This window comes from Eumetopias jubatus, unplaced genomic scaffold (assembly GCF_037043125.1).
Source record: "Eumetopias jubatus isolate StellerSeaLion01/CBP00866 unplaced genomic scaffold, mEumJub1_p1.0 scaffold_5, whole genome shotgun sequence".
NCBI classification, from domain to species: Eukaryota; Metazoa; Chordata; class Mammalia; order Carnivora; family Otariidae; genus Eumetopias; species Eumetopias jubatus.
The window spans coordinates 142,455,274-142,471,518 of NW_028274811.1; the positions used below are offsets into that span (position 1 = coordinate 142,455,274).

The 16,245-nt window shown below is 48.1% G+C and overlaps 1 long non-coding RNA gene across 4 annotated transcripts; it reads left to right on the plus strand.

Moving 5' to 3' along the window:
- Positions 1–663: 663 nt before the first annotated feature.
- Positions 664–10,879, plus strand: LOC114204876 (uncharacterized). 4 transcript variants are annotated; one of them, XR_015768232.1, is made up of 4 exons: positions 664–901; positions 1,287–1,337; positions 6,081–9,111; positions 9,701–10,879. It is a non-coding gene; the product is annotated as an uncharacterized LOC114204876 (long non-coding RNA). The 4 variants fall into 4 exon arrangements; XR_015768231.1 differs by lacking the exon at positions 664–901 and having other exon boundaries at positions 1,198–1,337; positions 6,081–7,950; positions 8,935–9,111; XR_003608254.2 differs by lacking the exon at positions 664–901 and having other exon boundaries at positions 1,198–1,337; positions 6,081–6,204; positions 7,696–9,111.
- The last annotated feature ends 5,366 nt before the right edge of the window (positions 10,880–16,245 follow it).

Here is a 16,245-nt window from a genome sequence, read left to right on the forward strand (position 1 = left end):
TTGGGGTGGTGGTGTGCGCATTGTCCACAGTCCTGGTCCCTGCCTCTTGCCCCGCATTCTGCAGCTTCCTGTCCTGCTTGCTTGCCGGCCCAGAGCTCCCCCGGTCAGCCCCTGCACCCTCCCCCGTGACTAGCACAAGTGCCCACGTTGACGTAGGGTTCGGGGCCCTACTGGAGACTCTATGTCCAGACAGACACTTCCCTCCACCCTCCCAGCTGCGCCCTTCCTGTGCCATGTTGAATATGGCAGGAAGTGGGGCAGTGGCCTCGCTGGGGCTGGCTTTCCCTCATCCGGTCTGCAGGAGCAGGGACCCGCATGCACCCCTCAGCCGGGCGGGCGAGGCACCGCGCTCAGCCGTTGCTGATTGGGCTGGCTGGATACGGGCTGTGGCCTGAGGCCCCCTGAGGCTTCCCCTCTGAGAGGCATTCAGTCCTTTCCGCAGGCTGCACCTGGGGAAGCTGGGCACCTGCTCAAGCTTTCTGCTCAGGGATTTCCTGCTCCGCTTTTCTCCCCTGCCTTGGTGTTTCTCCTTGTCCTCCTGCCCACGGGATTCTGATCCCAAGAAGCTGCGAAGTCTCTTCCACACACACCCCCACCCCCCACCCCCTCCACCCCCGCCTTCTCCTCCCCCAGTCTGTTGACACTTCCCCATTTTGGCCTCAAGGGGTGTTCTTTTTCCTCCAGGAGGAAAGACTGCCAGAAAGAGGGGGAGAAGGAGAAACAACCCAGGGAACTGAGAAGAAAATTCTTCACTAGGCATTTCATGAATAGCTTCCTCCTTACGTCACAATGATGGAAACTTTCCTGGTTTTCCAGTTGCTGAGGGAGACGTCAGTAAGCAAGGAGCGACTGGAGCCCTGAGCTGCTTGTGTCTTTCTCGGAAGCTGGGTGGGCAGCTCAGGTGGGAGATCAAGCCATCAGCCATTCTGACCTCCCCCAGATAACTCTGGGGCTACCTCTGGCTCCCCACTCCCCACACCTGGGAGACTCAGCCACAGGGACCCCTCTGTAACCTGAGTCCCAGAAGGAGGTGTGGAATTCCAACCATACCATGGTGTGCTTAAATAAGGAGAGGGAAGTCATTTAATCCAGATCTTTCCCTTTCAGCCAATGATCAAAAGTAGCTTTTGTGTGAAGCTTCAAAAATTGTAGAAAGTAAAGAATCATCACTCTGTCCGCATCCTGCTCTGCACCGTGGCCCTGCCCCCGCCCCGCCCCGCCCCGCCCCTTGCAAGCTTCTGGTTTATTCCTGTTGTCAGGACAAGCTGTCTCTCTGGAATTTCTAGGACATTCCCCATTCCCAGTCTTCTGGCAAGTGACCCACCAGAAGAAAATTGGTAAGTAATTATGTAATGTCTGTTAAATTTCCTCTTTGAGGGTCTGCCTTTTGGTAAGCAGTTATAAGACAAGGAGGGGCTCCCTGGTATTGTTCAGAGCTTTTCAAGTGTCCCTACCTAAGTAGAAAAGCTGAATGGGATTGAGTTGGTTGGCATTGTCCAAAGTGGCACTGCTATTCTGCCATAAAATGTCCACGGAAGGGGGCAGAATATACAATTCCTAGCTATGAGAAAGCATCCCTAGGTTGTTCATCTCTAGTTTAAACATGACCGTGATTCATTTCTGATGGGCAAAATGCATTTGTCATTTTATATAATATTGTAGCCTATAAAATAGTTGGCATGTGGCAATGAATGTTGACATCCTTGGCCATGCCCTGTGCCCCCACCAACTGAGAGGGTGCTTCTAGGTGTTACCTAGGCTATGACACAGAACCACCCAATTCCCATTCAGCTGTTAAAGGGGGAAGAGGCCCTGTGAACCTACAGAGTCTGGAGCATAGAGAAGAAAGTACAGGATGGACCATACTTTTGCTGGGCATCCTGGTTGCCATTAACCCCCAGTTTGATTTATAATGGAATCCCACTGAATAATTTGTGCAAGTTAATGTTTATATATGCGGGAAATATTCAGGACTCTTGCAGCTGTGAATGGACAGAGATATAACTCTGACTGCCATAAACAGAGAAGGGAATTCGTGGCTCATGTTACTAACGTGACTAACATGTCTGGGGGGTGGGGGCGGCTTCCAGCTTAAATATGGCTGGATCTGGTCTTTCCACCATACCAACATCATCCTTTCTCTTTCTCTGTAAATGTCTCTTTCTCTTTCTCTCTCTCTCTGTTTCTCATCTGCACATGTCTCTCTACTTGGCCTCAGGTTTCAAACAGTTGGGAGTTCTCCATGTGAGTGCTCTAGACTTATTCTTCCTGGCTAGCAACTGCATAGAAAGACACACTTGCCTTTGCCCAGGAAGATGCAGGCCTGGCTGACTTGACACATTCGGTGGTACAAGGATGGAGTATTCTTGCTGGCTTAGAATCGGTCACCTGCCCACCACTGTCATCCAGGTGGAGGAGAAGGCGGGGCCAGGTCTATGGAGTGGGTTTGCCATGGGAATGGGAATGAAGAATTCTGTTGCCAGAATAGGTAGACAAAGCAAGAGATGCCCACTGCAAATGTCTATAGAAAAATGTATCTGTTTCTAATTTTAGGTTCTGGGTTCAGATGTTCTCAACCAATCCTTCGTGTGTGTGTGTGTGTGTGTGTGTGTGTGTGTGTGTGTGTGTGTGTGTTCTTCATAAAGAACCCATTAAAAATGATTATAAAGAAACACTGGACTCTGTCTGAACAGCAGAGTCAGGGTTTTAGAAGGATGTTAGGGGATATTATGCTGGACGTTCCAGCAGAGAAGCCCAGATAAATAAACATCAGATACCAAAGTGAATGCAATGGTATTGAGGGCAGATTTTCTAAGGAAATCTCTGAGAACTAGCTCAGGATTCTTGGATCCCGGGGGATAATAGAAAACATGTATATTGGTCTCTGCTCCTGCTTCCTGGCACAGAGCTCCTAGATCCCTTGTAATTTCCTAAGTGATAAGAGCATCAGGAACATCTTTTGTTCTAATGTTTGGTCTTTGTACCTGGTTCTTGACACAGGGTACCAAATCCTTTGGAATTTTTTGGGTGGCAGGAGTGTCTTTTGTTCTCATGACACGACTCTGGGCTCTTGGACATCTCCTGGATGGGGGCTGGTCACCAGAAAGACCATGATTAGAAGCTTGGAATTTTCAGCTCTCGGCTCCATTCTCTAGAGACAAGAGAGGGGCTGGAGATGGTGTTAGTACTGGTCATTCCTATGCGAGGAAGCCTCCATAAAAATCCCAATAGCTTGGGGTTCAGGGAGCTTCCAGGTCGGTGAACACATCCACACCGGGAGGGTGATGCACCCCAACTCCACAGGGACAGAAGCTGCTTGTGCTCAGGACCCTCCCAGACCTCACCCTCTATATTTCCTCATCTGGCTGTTCATGTCATATCCTCTCATAAACTGGTAAGCATACGTGTTTCCTTGAGTTCTGTGAGCTGTTCTAGCAAATAATCGAATCCAAGGGGAGGAGGTCATGGGAACTTCTGATTTGTCGCTAAGATGGACAGAAGTTGTAGATAATTGGAGACCCACTATTGTGATTGGCATCAGAAGTGGGGGCAGTCTTGTAGGACTGAGCCTTCAACCTGTGGGATATGATGCTATGTCCAGATAGACAGCGTCAGCCTGTAGGACACCCAGCTGGTGTCGCAGAATTGCTTGGTGTAGAGAAAACCCATACGTCTGGTGTCAGAAGTGCTCTCAGTGTGGTGGTCATGGGAGAGTAAAAAAGAAACATATCCACACTTAAATCCACGCTCAGGGGATAAACATGGTGGGGGTGTTGGAAACTGAGGGGGCACTTTGTGAGGATTTCCTTGGAGCCTGATCCCCACCCATGAGAGTTCCAATCTAATGGTTCTGACAGAGGAGGGGGAGGGGAGGGGGCTGCATGGGGTGTGGCTTACACCCTAGAGTTTATCAGGACAAAGTTTACACGAGTGTTTCTGTCTGGGCCAGATGTGAGCCATACAGGAGAAAGAACCAATCTGGAACAATTTTTTTTTTTTTAAAGATCTTATTTATTTATTTGACAGAGAGAGACACAGCGAGAGAGGGAACACAAGCAGGGAGAGCAGGCAGAGGGAGAAGCAGGCTTCCCGCGGAGCAGGGAGCCCGATGCGGGGCTCGATCCCAGGACCCTGGGACCATGACCTGGGCCGAAGGCAAATGCCCAACGACTGAGCCACCCAGGCGCCCCCAAATCTGGAACAATTTCTGAAAAATAAACTTTTTAAATAAAATATCCCATTCATTCCCAAAAATGCATGACTCTTCAGTATACAACTTGCTAAATTGTTACAATAATAATAATGAGGGGGTACCTGGGTGGCTCAGTCAGTTAAGCTGCTGGCTCTTGATTTCGTTCGGCTCAGGTCATGATCTCAAGGTTCTGGGAGCAAGACCCGAGTCGGGCTCCGCACTCAGCAGGGAGTTTGCTTGAAAGGATTCTTTCTCTCCCTCCCTCTGCCCCTCCCCCAGCCCACGTTCTCTCTCTCTCTCTCTTTCTCAAATAAATAAATAAATACATCTTTTTTAAAAAAGGCTACCCAAAGTCTTAAAAAATAATAATGAGCCTACCCATGAAACCACCCCCGAATCCAGAAACAGAACATCACCATGCTCAAGAAGTGTCCCTCATCCTCTTTCCAAATCCCTACCACCATTCCCCAAAAGTACTTCTATCCCATCTTCTGACAACAGATTAGTTTGACTCATTTTAAATCTTTCATAAATTCATACAGTGGACTCTTCTTTGTATTTGGCTTCTTTCCCTTGTGTAACGTTGTTTTTTTTTTTTTTTAAGTCATTTCTGTGCCCAATGTGGGGCTCAGACTCATGACCCTGAGATCAAGAGTCACGCGCTCTATCGATTGAGCCAGCCAGGCGCCCTTGCATAATGTTTTTGAGATTGTCATGCCATTGCATATATCAGTGGTTTGTTCTTTTTTATTGCTGAATGGTATTCAACTGTAGAAATAAACCACAATTTGTTTATCCATTTTACTGTTGAATGGCACATGGATTGTTTCTAGCTTTTGGTAATTATATATATGGTTTCTGTAGATATCCTTTTTTTTAGAATTTCCTTATTTTTAAGAAATTTTTAAAAATTTTAATTCCAGTATAATTAACAGAGTGTTCTGTTAGTTTCAGGTGTATGATCGGGTGATGCTCTGTGGATATTCTTTTACATGTATGCACTTCTATTGGGTAAATTCCTAGAAATGACATTGTTGAGCCACAGGGTATGAACTTAGACAATTTTAGTAAATACTGATAGTTCTCCAAAATTGTTGTGTAGGATATAATAAAGAGAAGAAATCAGTAACATTGAGAACAGAAAAAAAAAAATCATTAGCTAGAAGTCAATGAAACCAGCACCTAGATCTTTGTTTCCAAATACGATTCTTTAATAAAAGGCACCAGGATGCCTTGGAGGAATGGCTGATTCTAGGGCTGGGCTGGGGAAGCTACAGATGAGCCCGAAGTGCCAGAAAGTAAGGAAGTACTAAAAAAAAAAAAAAAAAAAAAGATGGGGTGCTTGGCCGGCTCAGTTGGAGGAGCATGTGACTCTTGATCTTGGGGTCATGAGTTTGAGCCCCATGTTGGGTGTAGAGATTACTAAACAAAATAAACTTTTAAAAAAGGAGGTCTGTCAAAGGGATACGGGAGACACCCAGAAAGAGCTCCCAATGACCACAGTAGGAGAACTTGAGCAACAAATTGAGGCACGTTCGACAGGCCATGCAGTACGTAATCACTGTGGTCATAAGTACTAACATGTCAAAGCACATGGAAACAGCTCACACAGAGCGAAAAAACCAAAATATCAAACTGCAAATCTCTCTCTATAAAAAATGCATATGATAAATAGTGAAAGGTCTTAAATATCCAAAATGTCAAGAGTGGTTATGCTGGTGATGGAGTTCTTTCCTAGTTTCCATAATATTATATCACTTTGACATAATTTTTATAAAGATTAAATTCCTAATGCAGCTAATCACTGTCTAACGTTTATGAAGCAGAAGATTTTCCTGTCTGAGATTGACTTTAACACATGTTTATCTATAATCTCTCCATGCTGCAGGCTCTGAAGTTTATTTTGTGAGTTCAAGACACATCAAGGAACTCCAGGAGTATTTGGTACTGCTCCTGAAAAAAGACTACGTTCTTTGTAACCATGCAGATGGGCACTACTCAACCCGGAGGGTGTATGTATCATGAATAATCTTGGGACGTGAGGAAAATGTGAGAAGAATGCGGTGAGCAGCTGAATGGAAACAGGGTCCTGAAGCACAGGGAGAGGGGACAGGAGTTGTGACTTGTCGCCCGTAGGAGACAAGCATGGTCAAGTGTTGCCAGGAACAGTAAGGGAGGTTCCTTCCATGTTGCCCAGTGAGAAGCATAACCCTGAGGGTTTCCCTTTTATGTCAAATGCCAAGAAACAAAGACCACATAAAATATCTCATTGACATTAGTAGGCGAGGGGAAATCAAGTTCAGTGCATTATGTTAATGAGAAATCACCATGAACATCACACAACCCATGAACTTTGGGGTTTGGCTAGAAGAGTCTGGCTTTTCAACCACCAGGGCACCACAGGAAATGCAAACAAATATTTAAAAAGTCCAGTGGGATGAGGGGGGTCCCTAGCCTGCAAACTTACCAACGCAGGACGTCTGACATCCGCGTACATTTTACCAGAGAATTCATGTGGTGAACAGCAGTGGGGTCCCAGGCTGCCCACGGAAGTCGACCTAACCCCCCGCGAGCTAAGCCCTGGCCAGGATGTTCTCGTTCCAGAAGAGAGCAAAAGCCTGGATAGTTATCTTCGTTCCTCCCTCTAGAATTCACACGGTTGCTAACAGTGCATTGAATTAATGGAGAATGAGGGAGTAGGTGATGTCTTTCTTTCCTTTCCATCTCTGAAGAGAACTTGCGGGCCCTGCATGGACCTAGTAACTGAAGACTGATTCTTTGCAATGAAGGAGGTGTGTGTGTGTGTGTGTGTGTGTGTGTGTGTGTGTGTGCCTTGCTGTGCATATGTGTGAGAACGTGTATGAGTGTGTATGTGGGAGAGTGAGTGTGTGTGTGAGTATATGTGTGTGTGAGTGGCTTGCTGTGCATACGTGTATGGATGTGAGTGTGTGGGGGGCTTGTGCGTACGTGTGAGAGTATGGATGTGAGTGGGGGGGCTTGTGTGTACGTGTGTGCACATACGTGAAATACATACAGTTGTATATATGCCCGGCTGTGCCCAATGCCACCTTCTTCACCTTTTCATCACACAACTCAGCTGGTTGGTCCACTCCTAAAAGAGAAGTGATGAGAGAATCTATTCCAGTTACTGGGGGGAGGCCCTCCACTCCAGGGGGTTATGTAGAAACCCCTTGAACTGACGCTAAGAATTATGGGGCTGAGCCTCCCGCCCTTCCACAAATACTAGCAATAGCGGCAGCACCAGTGATGTCTGACCGTGTTCTAGAGCGTCACACGTGATGATGCGCTTCACTCATACAGCAGAGGGGAAGGGTCCTCATGGCCCCAAGGAAGGGGCTGCCTCCACAGGCCAGACTTGGATCCCCCCCTTCTGTGGCCCAAGTTCAACCCGCGCTGTGGCTGGATGTGCAAAGATGTGTGTGTGGGGGGGGGTGAAATGACAAAACGAAATCAATTCAGTAACAAGGTTGATCTGCATTCAGGCAAAGCAATCCATGGATGCACTGTGTGTCGCCCAAGCAGGGGAGCACTATTCCCAGAGGATCTGGGGCAAGAGCAAGGGTGTAGAGCATGAGAAGAGGAAACAGAGCGCGAAGCACGACTGGCTAGGTGGTCGGCCACTTCCTCATACGGCCGGCAGGTCCTCGTTTCCAGGCGGAGGGGAGCTAGCGGCTGCTGGAGCACCGGTGTGTGTTAGGGTCCTTGGCAGGTGCCTCCGTGAGTGCCGGCGGACTCAGGTTTGGATTTGTGATGGGGGGGGGGGGCTGGACCACGGCGGGCAGCCTCCACCTTGTGGGCCCCCACACACCCATTAGCTTTCTTAGGGGTCAACCACATTCTCTCTCCCTTGGGAACTTCACTGGGAGGAATGTCGGTGGTGGGAGTCAGAGGTGGGAACAGAAACTTCTAAAGCCAGCCTGGAGGGTCTGGGCGGAACTGCCCTTATGTGCGCAGCCAAGAGTGTGCAGGCATCACGGACTAGAGAAAAGAGGATCCATCCGAGAGAGGACGGCTGTGGCACTCCAGGCCCCTGTAGGAGGCGGTCCTGCCTGGTGAGACCCTGGCAGAAGCTGGGTCCCCGCAATCCAGGCTCCTGACAGAGGAGACAGATGCCACCGTGGGCCACTGGTCTTCCCGGAAAGCCTGGTGACCGTGGTGTGGAGGCACGGACCCTTTCTTGCTCGCGTCTCTGTGATGTTGGGCTTAGGCCTGGCCGCAGTGCTTACAGGTGTCCTGAGTCTGGCCAGTAGGAGCCAGGCCTCTTTCTGTCCTGTGATGCGCCCTGGAGTAGGGGTGAAGGCCGCAGGCTGTGCTGCTGCTGGAGGCCCAGGGAGAAGGTCCCAGGCTCTGGCTCTGAGTTCCAAGTGGCTCCCAACTGCTTGGCGTGGTCTGCGAGACCGCGGTTCACAATCAGAAGTATATATCGGGTCTTCCTCCTGTGGCTGGCTCAGCGCTTCTAAAAGCCTTGGGACTTTCAGAGAGGAGAGCCGTAAGGGCATCTTCCGTTAGGTTATGAGGCGACTGTTGGAAAGCCCCGAGGGCGGCTAAGGAGGGGAACTGGTTGTCCAGAGACAGCGTTCCTCGTGATTCCTGTTGGAACTTCCGGTCCCTTCCCTCCTTCCCTCTGGCGGTGGGGAGGGACTGGAGGTTGACTTGGTCACCCAGGTCACCCAGGGCCCAGGACTTAATCACCGAGCCTCCATGGCATGAAATCTCCGTAGAAATCCTGACGGACGATTAAGACAGCAATGGGTCGGTGAGCCACATGGGAATCCGGGGACTGTGGTGATGGAAGCTCCGAGCCCCTCCCACCGCCCCCTCCCTCCGACCTTGCCCCGTGCATCTCGTCCACCTGGCTGTTCCTGAGTTCTATCCTTTTACAACAATTCGGTGATCTAGTAAGTAAGAAGTTTCTTTGCGTTTTGTGAGCCCCTCCAGCAAATTAATGGGACTCGAGTCCATTGGGACTGCGCAAACCCCCAGCCTATCGCCGGTCCCTCAGAAGCACAGGGGACACCCCGGCTTGACGACCGGAGTCTGAAGCCGGGGGCGGGGGGCTGGTGAGGATCATGGCGGGGGGGGGGGGCAGTCCTGCGGGACCGAGCCCTCAACCTGTGGGATCCGACATCATTTCCAGGTCGATAGTGGAGTTGAACTGTAGGGGCGTCCAGCTGGGGTCCACGGATCACTTGGTGGTGCGGCTGCTGAGGGGTCCCAGTGCAGGTGGTTCAGATTCCCCGACAGGTGCACCCACGCTTAGAACCCCTGTTCCTTGCAGCCCAGAGTGTGCGGCTTGCACAACGCTACGTGGGTGCCTTTGCTCAGACGGGGAGGGACCAGACAGCTGGTCGTGCCAAACAGCCAGCCGGCATGCAGCGTGGCGCTAGGCACGAGCTTCCTCTGTGTCTTGGTGGCGGTCTCACGCCGGCCCCGTGAAGGCCACCTGGAGCACAGCGGTGGACGTCTTTGCCTTTGCCTTTGTTTCAGGTTTAAGGTGGTGTGAGGAGGAAGAATGAAATCTGAACTAAAATAAGGCACAATGAGAGGCCATGGAACTGTTCCAGGGATCTTAATTAAAAACAGGAAGCATTTTCAAGGATTTTTCAAGAAGCCTGCTCCAAATAAAAGCCTGGTTTTTAAAAATACCACCTTTGTTGGAAGAGCTTCCATCGGGGACTAGCGGGCCTGTGCTTGGAAATGACACCCCTGCTTTTTGCTCCTCCCCAGCAGGCACCCCAGCCCTGCTGACTCACTGAGGCCCCCTGCCCCTGCTGTTCGGGGCGCAGCCCCATTATCCCGGGTTTAGGCAATAGTAGGGGGACTGGTCCTCCTGGTTTGTCCCGGACTGAAGGGTCTCCCAGGGTCTAAAACTGGGAAGCTCCCAGACAACTGGGACAAATTGGTCCCCCTCATTTGAAACTGAGACAGAATGCCTCTCCTCCATTTGGGCTTGTCCATCCCAACCTCTGGATCTGCCCCATGACTTCTTCTAGAACACGGACGCCTCTTTGGACAGAATGCTCTCTCTTTGGCCGTCTCCGCTCTAACCAACTTCGGGTGAACTTCCTCGGCTGTGTTACGCCCTGCTGCTCGGGAGGACCCCTGGCCAAACAAGAACATAAAGTTCAAATTCTAATTTTACCTTCTTTACAATAATTTTTTTTAATTACAACTCAAGTGGAGGAATGGGATATTCAAGCATTAAATGTTTTAATTTATTAGGCACTGTGCCTTTATCATCGGGCATTTAACTGCAATTTGATCACTAAGTCAACAGAGAAGGTATACAGAAAGAGGGGCTGGGACGGCCTTCGCTGCGTCTCGGAAGGTGAATGCACCTTATTTATTGCTCCCAAGGCCCTGCTGTCTTGTGTATTCTGGAACGTGTCTCTTGAGAGTCTTGTCCCTGACCGGAGGCCTCGATTTCCTTCCAAGCTCTTGCTGTAATTTATGGATTAAAAGTCTTTCCTCTTGCAGGACATTGTTTGGTGTGCTGTGTGCAAGTGCTCAGCTTGGTTTATCGTGCAAAGACTAACAAAGCCTGGCATGTTTACCTCCCTTGAAGAAACGTGGCTGCCTCCACAAACTCAGACTTTGCTCTCTTCCTAAGTCCGGCTTCAGAAAGCCCCAGCTATTTATCTCAGGGTAAACGTATGCCAGGGGTGCTTTGTGTCCTTCCCCCCCCCCCCCCCCCGCCAGACTTTCCACCCTTATCTTTGTCATTTTAAAGACTCTGCATTGAGGAGTGAGAAGTGAGATTTCGTCTCTGCCTGTGTGTTGTTGATGATAATGCTCTGACTCTGGAGAACTTAAGCAACGGAGCCATCTAAATGCCTTCCACCCAAACTGGGCCCTTCTCAGACTTTAATGAGCAGATTCAGCCCCGGGGGATCTTGCTAAAATGCAGATTTTAGGTCTGGATGGGGGCTGACATTCTTTTTTTTCAGGCTGAACTATTATTTTATTTAATTCCTTATTCATTATAGATACGCATGGACAGAGGAGAAAGTCTGGGCCATGAATGAAGTAATGAGAAGTCAGGAGGTAATGAGAAGACTTAAGATCAGTCTTCTTTTTGTGTATAGGTCACTCTGGTCACTTCTAAGTCTATAGGTTTACATGCTTTTGTGCGGCAATACATTGCACGTCTTGGGCACAATGCAATTCTCAATTCTTTTTCACCACATGGATTTTTACATTGACCACGAAACGTTACACGTGCGTTGCATAGGTTAAAAGCAACATGGAGCCCATCACTTGGTTGAAAGAAGGAAAGAGGGGCTGTGTTGGTAATCCAGGCAGGAACGGACCTGCTGCATTTCTAACCGGCAGCCTGGTGATGCTGATTCTGCTGACCCAGGGGCCAGATCTTGAGCAGGGATGGAGTCTGGACGCCAGATACCCAGGACTGAAGCGCCAGGATGCAGGTAACCAACACATTCTTCGTAAGATGCCAGTAGAATGAAATGCCCGTGACCGTTCTTCAGACCACAGATTCTACACCTTGTGAACTTCCATGATAGGATGAGTTATATGTGGTTATGAGGACTGAATAAAAATAACGTTTGAATTCCTCCCCCGCACTGCAAGACACTGTGTGTGTGTGTGTGTGTGTGTGAATTATTTTAATAATTTATTTTTTTCTGAATCTACACAGAGAGATGACCTTATTGATCTAATAAATAGTATTTCCTTGTATGAATGTACCTTAATTTATTCAACAGATCCTTTTGTTTGCTTTAGCTTTGTCTTAAGAGGTTTTCAGAATGCCTTGAATATTAGTATTATTAATGCCCCCAAAAAGTGACAGTGAGACCATTCGTGTGTGTCTGGCAGCCTATGGAACATCCGAGTGTTGGACTGGTCACACAAATCAGTGCTAATCTAGTCAGTTGGCCTAAACCATACATTTCCCAAGAGGAAGTTAACAAAAGGGGAATTTAGAAAAAATGTTCTTAAAGGAGCAGTGGTATCACTTTCTGAATAACCAACTTAGAGCTTCAGCCATCTGTTTTCTTCACTCACCTACCACACTGGCTTCTTTTCTTCACAAGGCAGTTTAAGTACCTCTAGATTCACCATTCTGGTGATGCTCTGACCTGGGTGTCCAGCCCAGGCCTTCCTCTTAAGTACCAGCCATTTAACTCCAGGCTCTTCTCCCAAGCACTCATGGTCTCTGAATTCTGGCACAACCTGGAAACACCAGAGACAACTTGGGCTGCCCATGGGTGGTCTGTCCTGGTGTCAGTTCCACAGGGTCCTGGTTGCTGGAGTTTTAGAATCGGTCTTGTTATTTGGTCATAGAAGGGCTCCCGCTTTGTTGCTCTTCTTCAGGATTATTTTGGCTTTTCAAGGCCCTTTGCATTTCTATATGAATTTTAGAATCAGCTTGCCAATTTCCACATAACCATGGGGACAAAACCCATTTGTGGAAGACAAAGCCAGGGCAGGAAGGTTATGACTCAGCGAATGCACACGGACAATGGTTAAGTCACCCCGTCCCCTCAGCTTGTCTTAGAAATTATTCTAGAGAAACATTCTTAGATTTGCCTGCTATCCACACTAGGAAGCACTTTAGGATGCGAGGTGCCGGTGGGTATTCAATGGTGTGGGATCCGAAATTCTTGCGTAGGGCTAGGACTTTTTAATTTTTTTAAAGTAATCTCTCCACCCGACGTGGGGCTCAAACTCACAATCCCGAGATCAAGAGTCGCACACTCTACCGACTGAGCCAGCCAGGTGCCCCTGGAGCCCCTGGAGGACTTTAATACCACTTTGCTCAACATCCAGCCCAGAACCTGTTAAGTTTAATCACGGGGTTAGAGAGGATGGTATTTTTGGCTGGGTGAGGTGAGACCAGGCTAAGTGAAGAAGAGGGGCAGTCAAACTTTCACAGATGGAATCTCGTTGCAGGTCTCTAATTTAGAGACTGCAGCTATTTGGTTGAACCCTTTTTCTTGTAATTACTTTGCTTATCTCCCAGCTACTCAAAGGAAAGGGAATGACCGCTAAGCTTCCTAGCAAAAGACCAAACGCCATCTAAAGCCAACACATGGACAGATTATTTCTCCTTCATGTCATTTAAAAAGTGAAGGGCAGTGTTTCATAGTAAAATGGCGTAGGGGACCCACGGCAAGAGATGGTCTTTTCCACTTAGCGTTATAGATCTTATATATGTATTTTTAAGTTAATAAACCTATGCTCTCATTTTCCTGGCATCTGTGAAATGACATAGAGCTCTATGCAAAATCTTCTTTCGAGCGTGGCAGAATTGTAGGCAAAGATTTAAGAATTGCAGGTTAACTGTGGAGGCAAGCCGTCTTGTGAACCCAAACACACAACGTGGTGCCCACACAGTCAACGTGGCACTCGCGGTGGAAGCCACCCTAACGTTTGGCAAATAGTTTAAGGAGGTTTACTCACGGGGTTTGTGTTGGGATAAGGACGGCCTGGAATTTTCCACCTCAGCAGAACAGAGCAGGTCCAACCTTCTGAGCTGGACTGTAGCCCCAAAGGAATCAGGGGTTATGAATAAAATTTCCTACACGAGTAACGGCCTATAGACAGAGGTGAGGTTTCCCGGGCAGCCTGCAGCCACAGAAACAATGAAGTACCTGGTATTCCCTTGCCAACTAGCCAGAGGAAGACGATACCCTTGCCAACCGGAAGTTTGAACTCAGCCCAAGGAAGCTGGCTTCTCTTTCCATTGAGACATTTGTCCCGGTTGCCACTCTGGCGTTGGGCTTGGCTCCAGCCACCGGGGTGTGGGGCCTGGGGCTGAGGCTGGTTGGTGTGTGCTGGGCCGCCGGGCGGAGGGGGCCCTGAGGATGGCCCCCCCCGTACCCCCACTACTGACCCCATCCTGGCCTCACACCGGCCTAGCGAGGAGGAGGTAAGAGGCAGGCAGGAAGTGGGGCAAGAGCGGGGTTGGGCAGGGGCTCTGCATGCAGTGAGCCCCCAGGGGAAAGCGGAGGCCTTCTGGCTACTGAATCGGAAGGAAGGGTATTCTTGGGGCCGTGACGTTCGGATGTTCATCAGCCCAGGGGAGACTATGGCATGGTGGTCTGGGGAGGTAGGGACTGGTCACGCCAAAGCCGGAGTCCTGAGCCTGCTGTGCGGCTAGCTGGTTGGCTGGGAGAAGGTCAAGGGTTGTGTTTTGGTTTTGGTTTTTGGTTTTTTTGTGACTTTTAATTTGAAATAATTATAAATTCACAGAAAGTTGCAAAGATAGTACAGAGAAGTCCCGTATACCCTTCAGCAAGTTTGGTCCCCTTTTAAGTACGTACAGTGTGACAGCAAGCCCAGCAAACTGACATTGGTACAGTGCATGTGTTCAGTTCCATGCTTTGAATTTGGCTTTTTCCATCCAGCATAATTGCCCTGAGATCCGTCCGGACTGCGGAGTGTATCGAGAGTTTGTTACTCTCGATAAGGAAGTAGAATGCCACGGTGCGGACCTGCTGGCGGTGGTAGATGCGTCTAGTCTGGGGTTATTACACATACAGGTGCTGTGAACAACTGTGTTCACGTCTATCTGTGGAGGCAAGTTTACATTTCTCTGGAGTAAATGCCCAGGAGTATGATTGCTGACTTTAATGGTAAGTGTATGTTCAATTTCTTGAAATGCCAAATTGTTTTCCAGCATAACTGTACCATTTTATGTTCAAACAGCAACATATGAGTGATCCAGTTTCTTCTCCGCCTCCCCTGTATTTGGTGTTGAGGCTACTTTTAATTTCGGCTACTGTAATGGGGGGTAGTGACATCTTACCAGGGTCTCAATTCTCAGTTTGCTTTTCCCCAACGGCCAGTGTGATTTGACACATCCTTCATGTGTTATTTTTCAACCATGTACCTTCTTTGGCTTTGGATTGCAGTCCTTTGCCCACCATTTCTGGGAGCCAATGCCCTCATGCTTGCATTAAAAAAAACAAAAACCAAATCCCCCCCAAAAAACAAAAACAAACAAAACCCCCAAATCCCCCCAAAAGCCAGAAAGGAAATCCTTATTTTTTAAAAGCAGTCTTAGGTTCACAGCAGAATGGAGCGTAAAGTACAGAGATTTCTCTACCCCTGCCCCTAGGCATGCACAGCCTTGTCACTATTAATATTCCCCCCAGAGTGGAGTAGTTGTTACCATTAATGAACCCACACTGACACATCATGATTATCCAAGGTCCAGAGTTTACATTAGGGTTCACATTTGGTGTTGTACATTCTGTGGGTTTGGGTAAATGTACGCTGACGTGTACCCACCATTAAAGTATCATACAGGGTACAGTTGACCCTTGAACAAGTGTGGGGGTTGGGGTGCTAAGCCCCCATGCAGTTGAAAACCCATGTATAACTTTTGATTCCTCCAAAACTTAACTACTGATAGCCTGTTAACCAGAAGCCTTACCAGTAACATAGTCGATTAACACCTATTTTGTACATTATATGCATTATATACTGTATTCTTACAATAAAGCTAAAGAAAATGTTAAGAAAATCATAAGAGAAAATATATTTGCAGTCCAGTCCTGCATTTATTGAAAAAAACAAACAAACAAAAACTCTGCATAGAAGTGGACCCACGCAGTTAGTTCAAACCTGTGTTATTTGAGGGTCAACTATTTTCACTGCCCTATAAATCCTGTGCTCTGCCTATTCATCCCTCTCTCTTCTTTAACTTCTGGCGAATCACTGATCTTTTTACTGGCTCCAAAAGTTTTGCCTTTTCCAGAATGTCATAGGGTTAGAATCATACAGTATGTGATAAGCCTTTTCATATCAACATCTTTCACTTAGTAAAATGAACTTAACTTCCCTCCATGTCTTTTCCCGGCTTGACAGTTCATTTCTTTTTAACACTGAATAATATTCCGTTGACTGGATGGGCCACAGTTCATGTCTCCCCTCACCCACTGGTGAGGACATCTTAGCTGCTTCTAAGTTTTGGCAATTATGAATAAAGCTGCTATAAAAATCCGTGCGTGGGTTTTTGTGTGGACATGTTTTCAACTCCTTTGGGTAAATACTAAGGAACATGA